Source organism: Plectropomus leopardus, chromosome 7 (assembly GCF_008729295.1).
Source record: "Plectropomus leopardus isolate mb chromosome 7, YSFRI_Pleo_2.0, whole genome shotgun sequence".
NCBI classification, from domain to species: domain Eukaryota; kingdom Metazoa; phylum Chordata; class Actinopteri; order Perciformes; family Serranidae; genus Plectropomus; species Plectropomus leopardus.
Window position 1 is genome coordinate 7664392 of NC_056469.1, and position 12302 is coordinate 7676693.

Genomic DNA, 12302 nt, shown 5'->3' on the forward strand with positions numbered 1-12302 from the left:
GACGTTAATGTTTGGGCTAAAACAGTCTACTTAAGCTACTCCATGCTGTATGTACAACAGCTGTTGTTCTTGTCATTGGAGGCTGTAATTCTTCTGTACATCTTGTCTGGCTGCAAACTGCAAAGTGGACTGTCAAAGAATTATTTTGCATTTGCTCAGCCATTATTATTGCTTTTTGTCAGTGAATGGCACGTCTTTTTTTTTTGGAAAGCTATAATATGTTAAAGGAGTCCTGTGGCTATTTAATATTGTGCTTCCACAAAGAAAGAATGCTTGCAATGGACACAATGCTCTTAATTGCTGCACCAGAGACTTCAATATACTGACTTTTAGTGTCCAGTACAGCTAAAATGTAAATACTGGATCCTACAATGTCCCGAAACGCAACTCAGTAGCATCTTTTATTTTTATTATTCATTGCTGCACTAAAAAGGTTACTTCTGTAAAAAAAAAAAAGAAAAGAAAAGATGATAAATATATAAGCTAATCAGGAAAATGTATTAAAAGTCAAAGTACTCAATGCAGAAAAACTTGAATCAATTTAATACAATAAAATAATTTAAATAACTGAACACAAAAGCATAAAGTCCTCATATTTGATAAGCAGGTACCATCAAATGTTTTTGCATGAAAAATGATAGCTGAAAATTAATTTTTGAATTAATCGACTAATCCTTGAAGCTGCATTTGTATAATTTCATATGGTTTGTGTGAACTGTTTTTTCACCGCTGTTGACAGGACAGCTGCAGATAAACAGGAAATGTGGGGAAGAGAGGAGGAGTGACATATACGTAGCAAAGGGTCACAGGTTGAGATCGAACCCAGGCCGCTGCAAAGGTCTCAGCCTATATGAGGCTCACACTCTACAAAGTGCGCTCGAGGTCACCCAATATGTGAAAATATCTTAATTTGTAAAATAACTATTTACTTCAGTTATTAAGTAGCATGTAGCATAAAAAGTTTTTCCCTATGAAGTGGAATAAAGTGGAGTAGAAGCAGAAAGTAGCATGAAATTAAAATAATCAAGTACATTAAATTTGTACTTTGTTACAGTCTTAAATAAATGTACTTAAATTCCACCACTGGGTTCATGTCTATGTCTTTCAAACTCAATCAAGTCTGTAACCTTTCAATTTTGTTGTCTTTTAGCCAGAGCCGAGATAACCCTGATTACATCATGAGGGATATATTGGCTATCAATAACTTCATTACATGTCCAAATGTCCTCTTTGATAATCTTCATTTAAATCAAGACAATCACCAAACAGGAGTCATGCTATTTTCACTGAACAGCAGTGATTAAATGGATAATGTCAAATAAGAAAGGTCAAATTTAGCTATGTAGACTGAATCAAGACATAGAGTGACCTACAGTCCCAGGTGCTGTTTCCTTTTTCAGTGTTTCACAGTTGTTTGTCTCATATATTGAGACAGACAAACAGAAAACACATCAGACCCCAAGCAAAAGAACTTTTTCACCTTCTAACATCTTTGTAATGCTGCTAACCTTTGCAGAGTTGACACACTGCAGGACGATGACAGTCTCAGTCTCACTGGCAAAGCACCCACGGGTGCCTTTGCAGATTTGAATAGAGATAGGACACAGCAAACAAATATGTGGCGGAATATACTAACAATATGACAAATGGGAATTACGTCAGTGTGACAATGTCAGCACTTAAGAGGTTTAATTAGAAATGTGTGGATGGAAATTTAAGCAGTTTGAAATTGCATTCTGAGCAGTTTTGCACCACTGAGGTCAAAAGTTTTACATTCCAAATAGTATAAATCATACAAACCTTTTTGTTTTCTATGTAAAAAGTCCAAAAATGTATATAACTTGTAAAAACACCTCACTGGCAACCTTTTATTAAATCATTTTAACCACACCAGGTCTTCTGGGAAGAATTAAAATGGTTATCTAGCCTCAACAAGGATATAACGGAAAGGAATTAGGGAACTATAGCATACTCCCACCCCCAAATTTTTATTATTATTTTAAACTCTTATGATTTTAAATGACCCCATTTGTATTTTATTTTTGTTGTTTTTTTTATTTGTTTTTTTTAATTGTTTTTTTAAAAAAAATAAAAAGTAAACTTTTTTTGAATATGCTCTTGGCATCTTATAACCAGTGGACATGAACAAATAATACAATGGTGGTCGAGTAGGGACAATGGAAATGAGAGATTATGAAATATTATTGTGACCCAATGTATTAGTATATGAATGTGTCCTGGGGCCTTTCTCTCCCTCTTTCATTATCTTGTGCTGTTTTACATACTGTACTTTGTGCCATTGTACCATTTATGGGGGTAGATGGTTGTCGGACTTGACTCAAATGGATCATTTCACTTTGATTTGTTAAAAAAGACAATAAATATTTTTTTTAAAAAAACACCTCACATAATATTAATAAGCGTACGCAGAATAAGAGTATATGAAACACTCAATTTTAACAAAAATGTCAGATACTTAGAATTATAAGGTGACTGTATGACAAAAATATTCTATATTATATGATGTATAATCAATGCCACAGGATAAAGACAATTGTTTTTTTTACATTCACACATGCAGTAGGTATGAAAAATATAGATGTACTGCAAAACCATGCATATTATCAACAAACTGATTTCACAGAAGCAGATAACATGGACTGTGCAAAGATGTGGAGGTAAAGCAACTCCAGTGGTCTAAAAATCCAGAACCGTGCTGTATGTACACAAAAGCCGTGAGTGCAAAGCATATCTGCAATGTTGTGTCGGCATCAATAATCTAAACCACAGACAGAAATTGTTTAAAATGAGCTAAAATATCACTGCGGTGTCCAAAACCTTTGATTTCCATTTAGCTCGTGTTCCTCCTCAGGCCCGCGAAGGCTATTTCACATGCAAACCCCCTCCGCTGCTGCCCCCCAACCCCACCTCTTTTTCCCCCAACCTCTCATCCCCTCTCCACCCCATTTGCGCCAACAATACCCCTCTCACCGCACCGCCCCACTCTCAACAGGCTTCTGTGGAATTTATTCAAATATTTTGACATTTCGCCTCCCCTCACTTCCCGAGCAGAAATGATTTGTGACAGCTGGAGATGGGCTCGGTCGGAGGAGCTTCCTCCAACACCCTGCCTTCTTTTTTTCCTCCCGTCTTTCTTTGTAGAAAGGCTGATTTCTCTCTTTCGACTCCCATCGTTTTTTTCCCCCTCCTCCTTTATTCACCGCTGCTCCTCCTGTCAGCTGGCGTAGGCCTTGAAAGCTCCTCTCTTCGTCTTTTTTTTTTTCCATGTGACTCCACAGTGTGATAGACAAACTGGGTGATATTTCTCTATTTGTTGACATTTTGTGTTTGCTGCCTTTTTTTGTGCCTTTTGCTCAGCGCCCACCTACTGTCTGATCCGGCACTGACACCATGTATTGGCAGCACAAAGGGTAATCCTCCTCTGAAGCTTTCATCTGAATCCTCGGGGGCTACAGTGCAACAAAATGACTCCTTTAATTGTTTATAGAAGATGAGATGATGATCACTATCATACAGTGTGATCACCTGCAGGATGATGTATATACAGTGCGGCCGGCGAAATCTCAACTACCAACAGTTTCAAGGTGCCTTATTTTCCCACATGCATTTCAATGGCTGATAAACTGATAGAGCATCAAAATGAGGAAGCGGTGCATCAGGCGATGCTGCGTGTGACAGCGGCGTGCGGACTACAGCGCAGTGCACTGACAACAAAGACTCCATTTGAATAATGCTGCTCATTAGTTGGGGGACAGGGCCTTATTCTGTTGGCGCCTGTCCCTGGTCACTTTGCACCGCTGCGATAGACAAACACACACAGTCAACACCAAGGTTGTCATCCATCACCGCGCTGAGAGAAAGGTACGAGCTGCCTAAGACAAATGCATCTTTCTGTTTTTTATTTCCTCCGCAATGATTAGACATTTCCTCTGGTGGAGCATCACAGCACCCGCACGGGGAGAATAAAGTGATGCCAGCTCTCTCATACTGTACACGGTGCCATCTGAAAAGAGCTATTGAAGAAAGATCTAAAAATCCAGTGGAGAGTTGAGCTGTTGGAAATCCTTTATCAGCTCTGGTATCAGAACACCAAACAATAATGAAGCTCCTGGCTCACCAGATACAAAAGCGTCAGTACAATTTGGCATCTAAGGATGTTTCCTTTGAGTTAGTCAGATACTGGACTCTTGATGTCTTTTCATGCTTTCTTTATTCTGTTAAAGAATGGTTTGTCATTTTCGCCTTTTTGCTTTCTTGTCGATGGTTCGATAAGAAGATCAATACCACTCTCATGTCAATATGGTAAATATGAGTTTACCATCAGCAGCCAGTTAGCTTAACATAAAGACTGGGAAAAAAGCTCACCAAGTTTTGATCAAAAGTAGCACTTTACCAGCAACTATAAAACGCACAAATTGAAATATCTAATTTGTTTAATCCATAGAAAAATGTAGTGTGAAAATCACATATTCCTCAAATTGTGTCCTCACTGTGAGGTAGCTGAAACTCTGGGAAATTACAGAGTGTTGTTTTTACACTTTGGCTTGTGTAAGGATGACACAAACAAGATATAACATGTTAATATGTGTGCTGTGTTTGCATGGAATCAGGAAGATGGTAGAGGGAAACCATTGCTTTAAGTGGACGAGAGCAGAACAGTAGACTAAAATAAGGTGAGGCAGTGAACAGTTGAAATATTTTAACTTTTGCCATCCTTCCCAACAAAATTTATGTTGCTCCTGCACACAACAAGAGAACATGGGTGATCTGGATAACTAATTGACATTACTAAAAAATTACATAAAATAATTAAGAAAATCATTTTATTTAACAGATTTTCTTCCATTCTTTGTAAACAATTCAGCATCTCCATAGACACATATCATCATGCATGTTGCATTTGACTGTCCTACAATTGCGTCAGAATGTTTGCTTAGTTTTCCCATGTTGTCAACTGTTTGCATGATTTCATGTTAACACAGCATTAGACGTGCTGGAGGGCAGGTTCATTTACCATGGACCATTGTCCTACAAAAATGCGTACACAACAGTTTATGATATTCTACAACTTAAGTGCTCCACAAATGGCGTTAAGTCCTTAATGTAAAGTTACGTTATCAACTTAGAGTTACAGAGGATGGGTTTAGGCATGTGAAGTTACTGTGGTCAGGTTTAGGAAGAGACACTTATAAAATAATTCACTCAGAGTTCACACAGTTCTGAATACTGGTCTCCAGGGAAAAGTCCTATGTTTTTTGACTAATCCACCACCCCAACCTGCCTCCTAACTGGACCGACTGGGAACACTTCCTTTTTTACTCCCATCAGTACATTAGTCACATGATCGCAGTCTTCCAAAATATGTTGGTTATGCACAAATTACTAGCACATCATTATGTGGGATCTGTATGAATTTTGGTGCATTACGTTTCATAGAAAAATGTACAAACAGTGGATGTGGCTTGCTATTTCCAATGTTTCCAGTCTTTGTGCTAAGCTAAGCTAAGCTAATTATCTGCCAGTGGTAGCTTCATATTTACACATTTACTCTCATCAACAAAGCGAACGGGCAAATTTCCCAAAAAGTTGAACTGTGCCTTTAACTTGACCATTTTAAACATTGCACTGTTGTGGATGTTAAGGTATACGACTACAATAAGCAACAACACTCATTATCAGGAAAATCCATCATTAGAACGTGCATGAGCACATCTCTAAAAGAATTTAATTAGTCATACGCTGATCCTTTATGCAAATGAAAATCCTGAAAACTAAATAATTTGATTCATAAAGAATACAGGAACACTGTCACTGTTTGAACAGACCAGAGGAAAATCCAACTGTAGCTCTATAAAAGGGGAAAAAAAAAACAAAACAGTCATCTGCCAAGGACAGCCGGAGCTAATAAGTGTGTAACATGATAGAAAAGAAAATTAGTTCATAGCTGTCATCTTCTTGATGAAGAGGCAATCAAAATCAAAGTGAATCATTCCGTGAGGAGGATTGTGTTTTGGAATTCAAACGGGCAATGCTTCAATATGACAAATCAGCCGGTGTGGTGCATGTTGATTGATTCCATCCATGAAAACCTAATAGATTTAGCCCTCTGTGAATTTGGCTCTCATTAACCTCGCAGCGTTTTCATATGAGAATGTATTGGAGCCATTTTATCCACCACTCAAAGGCAATTCACTGGGTGATAAATCCTTTGGCTTATCTGGCTGCAGGTGACAGCACAGCAGAGCGCTGAGGCTGACTGGGGCACAAACACACAGAAACACACACAACAATGCCTGTGCACACACATTTTCACGTCCCGCATAAACATACGCATTCTGCAGACACACACGCGCACATTTTCTTGAAGGGGTCGCCATGGTGACCTGTGAGCGGAAAAACCTTGTGATCCGACCGGAACCGAAGACATGCTCCTCGAACTGAGCGACCAGCTGCAACTGAAAAATCTTCCTCACAGCTCCACGGAGAAAGAAGAGGAAGAAGAGAGGAGGAGGGGGGAAAAAAACAGAATTCAATTACACAGTCGAAACCCACTCCTTGCCCTCCGGGAGTGATATCAGCACCATTTAAAAGTCTGATTACTCACAAAACCAATAACATTTTGACTCCTTGGTAATGGACCAGTAGATTAGAAAATTTAGATTACATTTAACTGCCTGTAGATTCTCATTAAAACACCACCAACTAGTTAGAAACAATAGGTAATTAAGAGTGTAATGAAGCACAGTAGCGTTAGCGCACGTCGGCTGTATGCTACTCTTGTGGGACCCAGCCTTACTTTGCACTTATCCTGCAGCAAAGCCATACCAGCGTCTCATTTGGGCAATACGACATATTTAATTAGATTAATGAATTTCGGTGGCGTCTCCGCGGGGTTGGTTGTGCTCCTTGCGGTGACAGTGTAACAACACATTATATATTAGGGGAGGCCTGCGAGCTGCAGGCAGACCGGTGCAGGTTGGTCCCTCGACAGAGGCGCGACGTGTGACAGTTTGGGTGGAACCTGTCTCAGGTTTACTCCTGCTAAATTGTCAAATGCAAATAATCATAAGCAAACGCGCTGCACGAGTAAACACAAACCCGTATCCAAAACTCCAGATTTGATTTAGCAAAGTGAGGCCTATTGAATTAAACATGATTGATTGTAACACCGGGAGAACACAAACAAGAAAGCAAGAAAGCCCAGGGTGATAAATGGGTTAGTGCCCGTGTTTGGCTTTAAGCTAGTCTCTATGGCGCTGGCCGGCCACAAGTAAATGCTTCGACACAAAGTAAAGACTAAAGGAAATGAAACAGGGCATGGGTCTCTGAGGCCGACACAAACTAGTTTAAAATACTTCAGCCTCCATCACAGATTTGAAGTTGTGAAACGTGAACAGTTTCAATCCAGTGGTTATAGTCACCTGAAATAATTTGCTGTAATAATTAGGAAGTCTTTTCCACAGTGTAACATGAATATGTGTCCTTGGAGTTTATCCGTACCCCTCTCCTCCACGCTCACACTTCCACTTTTCATAGCTGCATTTCAGCATCACATGGCTGCCTTTTTGTAGAAAGTCTGACTCAGTCAGTCCTTTCGTGTGGAGGAGACACACCAATTCTCTCTAAATTTTTTCAAAGCTCAAGACAGAGTGCAAATTCTTTTTTTTTCCTATAACTTCTGTCAAAACCTTGAAGTTACGTTAACTTTTGCATAGCTATTACTTCATTTTTAGCTTGAGCATCAAGTTTAGTCTCATTTGCTGAAATGTTTATGATTACTATAAGACAGTGATACTCAACTTGTGACCCATGGGTCAAATCTGGCCCACAATAGGGTGCTGGGTGGCCTGCTGACTGTTTGTCTGCTTCACAAAGAAATAATATGATTCACACTGTGGATTTTTTTGTACTTCTAATATAAATAAGTTACATTTAAAAAGCATCAAAATAGAGCCTGTTTATGAAAAAAGTGCCAGAGAAGGATCCCCAGGACCCCCTGGCAGAGGTCTGGGTTAATTATTTATATATTAATTATTAATGTTTGTTCATTAACTGGCCCTTGGCCTCCTGTCATTTTGCAAAAGTGGCCCCCGGACAAAGCAAGTTAAGCTTCACTGCTGTAAGATTAGAGTTGATGTTTACAGATTTCACTTTAGCTGTTAGTTATGTTTATTGGCTTTTAGTGTTGGCTTAAGGTTGCATTTAGCTTAATTTTGGATTTAACTGTAATTTAAACTTTAAGTTTAGAGTTGAAGGTTTAGACATAACAAGATTTTAGCTTTTGTTTTGTTTTAGGCTAAGCTAGGTACCCTAAATTTAATGTAAAATTTTTTTATTTACAGTTTAGGTTTGACTGTAGCTGTAGTTTTACCTTTAATGCTTATCTTTTGAAAACAACAACAAGGTATGCCAGAGCTTCTTTCATCCTGTTGCCACTGACAAGCTTAATTTGATAGCTTTACTAGCTGTCTTTTGTGTGTACCTAGATAAGATAGTTTTATGATTGTATACCTTGATAATTTCTTACTTATTTATCTTACCTTGAATATTAAATAGTGTGTATTTTATCTATTGCCACTGCACAACACTTTACTTGACTTGATGATGGATTTATTCGGCTGTTTTTAAACCATTTCAGTTTCTGGGGAATTTAGTTCTTATGTTGTCCTTTATGGGGTTTTTTTGTATGTTTGTTTGTTTGTCTGTTTGTTTTGTGCCTTGATGCCTGCTGTACATCAAATTTCCTTCGGGAAAATAAAGTTGAATGCTACATTATTTTTCTTGTTAATCTTGATTTAGAATTGGAGCATAACTTGATGGGCCGTAACTACACACACACACACACACACACACACACACGATAAAACTTTTTTTTTTTATAAAACTTAACATTTTATAAAAAGAAAGTAAAACTTAAATATGCAAAAGAGAAGAAGATAACACAAATACAGTAGGCCTGTATGAGCCTCCTCACCCCAAACTCGAGTCTGTGACCTCATTAACCTGACATTTAATAACTTTTCATTAACTGCTTCTGATTGTTGTGAATTAAAGTTAAAGTTGTTAGCAACACACTGGTTATATTTACTGGTTGTCGAGCACTAGTTACACTTGTCTGTAGTTCCAATGCTCAGTGTTTCTGTTTGGAAATATGTTTCGACCTGTTTTCTTTTGTAGTATCACACTGCCCTCTATAGGGATGGATCCTAATTGCGCTGCCTTGATCCTAAACACAGGCATGTTTTTCAGTGATATAGCCTCCCCAGCTGTTTTCACAGCACTCTACTGATCTACAGTTCAACGCAGAGAGAAAACGTTTTGCTTAAAAGCTTTTTAGCAACATTTCCCCCACTTGAGCTTTATTTAGTGTAAACTGTAAATGGCTTGCTTTGTTATAACTTTTGCACTGATTTCAGCGACAGACGCAGATGTTGCACCGTCTATGTGTATATATACACAGACTGTATGTGAATCACAGGGGGAAAATGTCTAGAAAACACACTCACACACATACACACCTCCAACCTGGCAGAGTGTTTGTGCTTGTAAACACTTGAATAATTGAGCCAGACTCAAACAGTCATGGTGGAGGAGGAGGAGGAGGAGGATGAAGAGGAGAGAGAAGGAGAGCAGATGGCCCAGCGCAGATAGACTCAGAGACTGGGAGCGAGGAGTGTTCTCTGAAGGACGAGGTCTTGTATTGTTGTGGCTGCGAGGGCCGCTCTGTCACACAGCGTACCAGGGGTCCCCAAAGAGCCAGGGTCTTATGGTGTCAGTGTCCCCCCAGTCTTCATCCCCAGCCCCGGCCTATTGTCATTCCTGTTTTTTAATTTCTCAAACGCAATCAAGTGTGACACAAACTGTTTACCTAGCGTGTCTGCCACAACCAGGAAGAGAAAAGGAGAGGGGGAAAAAACAGACACACAAGCCAGGATCTCGGCACAAAATAATCCTCCATAATACCACAGAGTTTAAAGAGGCTTTGCCAATACCTCCCCGAACCCCCCCACTCCACCTCTCTTTGCTCTTATGAAAAAAAGGAGGGGGAGATAAAGAGAGAGAAAAAAGGGGTGGGGGGGGTGGGGGGCACATCAGAAGAAAGCTGTTAAATTCGCCCCTCAGTCTCGTTTGGGATTGCTAATTATTGTTTTTACAGTACAACAATTGGGGTATTAGGGCATAAGCGGCTGGAGATAACATCCAGAGGAAGGCTAGGGGAGGGAAAGGGGGGAGAAAGGGAAGAGGAGCATGGGGGAGAAAGATAATGGGTCGACAGAAGGGGAGCTATGATAGGGTCTGGTCCATGGCGGTGTCTGTCTCTCTGGTACAACACACACCGCAGTATCAGGAGGCTCACTGACTCACTCTGTCTCCAAGGAGCTTGAAAAGTAAAGGAAACTTGACAGGAAAAAGTTTGAAATGTTGGACAGTTTTATGGTTTGACAAAAATCAGAGAACGTGAAAGAGAGCGCACGTTACCACGTTACACCCACACAGGCAGAATCTCAAACATGCAGATAAGAATGTTAATTCTAGATTGAGGTTAAGAAATTACAAAAGTTAAAGCTGCTGTGATAAATATTTTTATAGTAACAGTGGATCACATGACTATTTGTATGTGACAGCGATAGAGAGAAACAAACTCTGCAGTTTTCCTCAATTCTATGGAGCTTTATAGCAATATTCAACGAACTGTTTTGGTTTTGGAGCCAGAATCTTAATTATGGAGCCAGTTTTGGCTTTCAGTGTGTGTTTTGCAGCCACAGCCGGCAAGCAGTTGACGATTTTTTAGCATCAAACAGCAAGCAGATACAGTTAGCAATTAAAGAGCCAGATATTTCCTTCGTAGTTAGTGGAGACCAAAAGCAGAACTAAAAGGAAAGTGAATATTGGACTTACATTCCTCATATGGCCACAAAACACAGCTTCAAACTAATGCTTATGCTGTTCTCTGGGTGTGTCTGCTGGATGTGTAACTAAGCAACCGTCGCCTTACAAGTCACCATATCAGCTTAAAAGGTGACGCTGTATGTCAGAAACTTCGTTTCCATCCAAAAGTAGTACAAATTTTAACCAAATTTCCAGAAAACTGGCAAAAGATTATTCCAAATGATGCACATTTTCATCCACTTGAATTATTATTGAGGGTTGGTTTATCGAGATAAACCACTGTCAGATTCTCCTAATCACTCCACACAGATCTGATATTCTCATCTGCTGCAATTCTTCACTGGAGCTAATTCTTCACTGGAAAATCGCATGCTTCATGTACATCAAGATTTGTAAGCTAAGTCTGCTTCTGTTGCACTTTGACACATTTTCTTGCAGTTGATACATCAAATTTTCCACCTCAACCGAGTGTAAAAACTTCTTTGTCATACTTTGAGGGTTTTCTTTTCTTTACGCATATCTGCTCAGTAAAAAATGTGAATTGAAGTATACCCAGTGTTGTGTTTGCTTCTGTTATCAAAGTATCGAGACAGTTCAACTATAACGTTGAACTTCGAGGAAAAAATATGGGTATTACTTTATTTGTGGGAGTTTGTTCCAGTAAAGCCAAATACTAAAGGAAGACACATTTAAAAAAAATACTGCAGGGTAAACTGTGAGTACTGAAAGGCAGGTGATGGCTTGTGTCCCATGGGAGAGAATAAAGCATCCTTGAGAGCACACACACACACACACACACACACACACACACACACACACACACACACACACACACACACACACACACACACACACACAGGCTTTTATCCTGTGAATGAGCCAGCCAGCCAAAGTCATCTGGAAGCTTCCACATGCCAATGAATAAATAAAGCTGTAATTAGTAAAGAAAACAGCGCCACCTGTTGGTGTCCCACCCCTGTGAACTCAGACCATTATAGGGTGCTGTGGGAAACACCTGAGCCTGCACAGGCTGTATGTTAAAGGGTTGGCATGACTTTGTATGTAATCTTGAGGCGTGATCATTTTTAATCGCGTTTGGTGGGTACGCACCGTAAGGGAGAGCCCAGCCACCCTACGGAGGAAACTCATTTCGGCCGCTTGTACCCGCGATCTTGTTCTTTCGGTCACTACCCAAAGCTCATGACCATAGGTGAGGGTAGGAACGAAGATCGACTGGTAAATCAAGAGCTTTGCCTTTCGGCTCAGCTCCCTCTTCACCACGACAGACCGGTGCAGCGCCCGCATTACTGCAGACGCCGCACCGATCCGCCTGTCGATCTCCCGTTCCTTCCTTCCCTCACTCGTGAACAAGACCCCGACGTACTTAAACT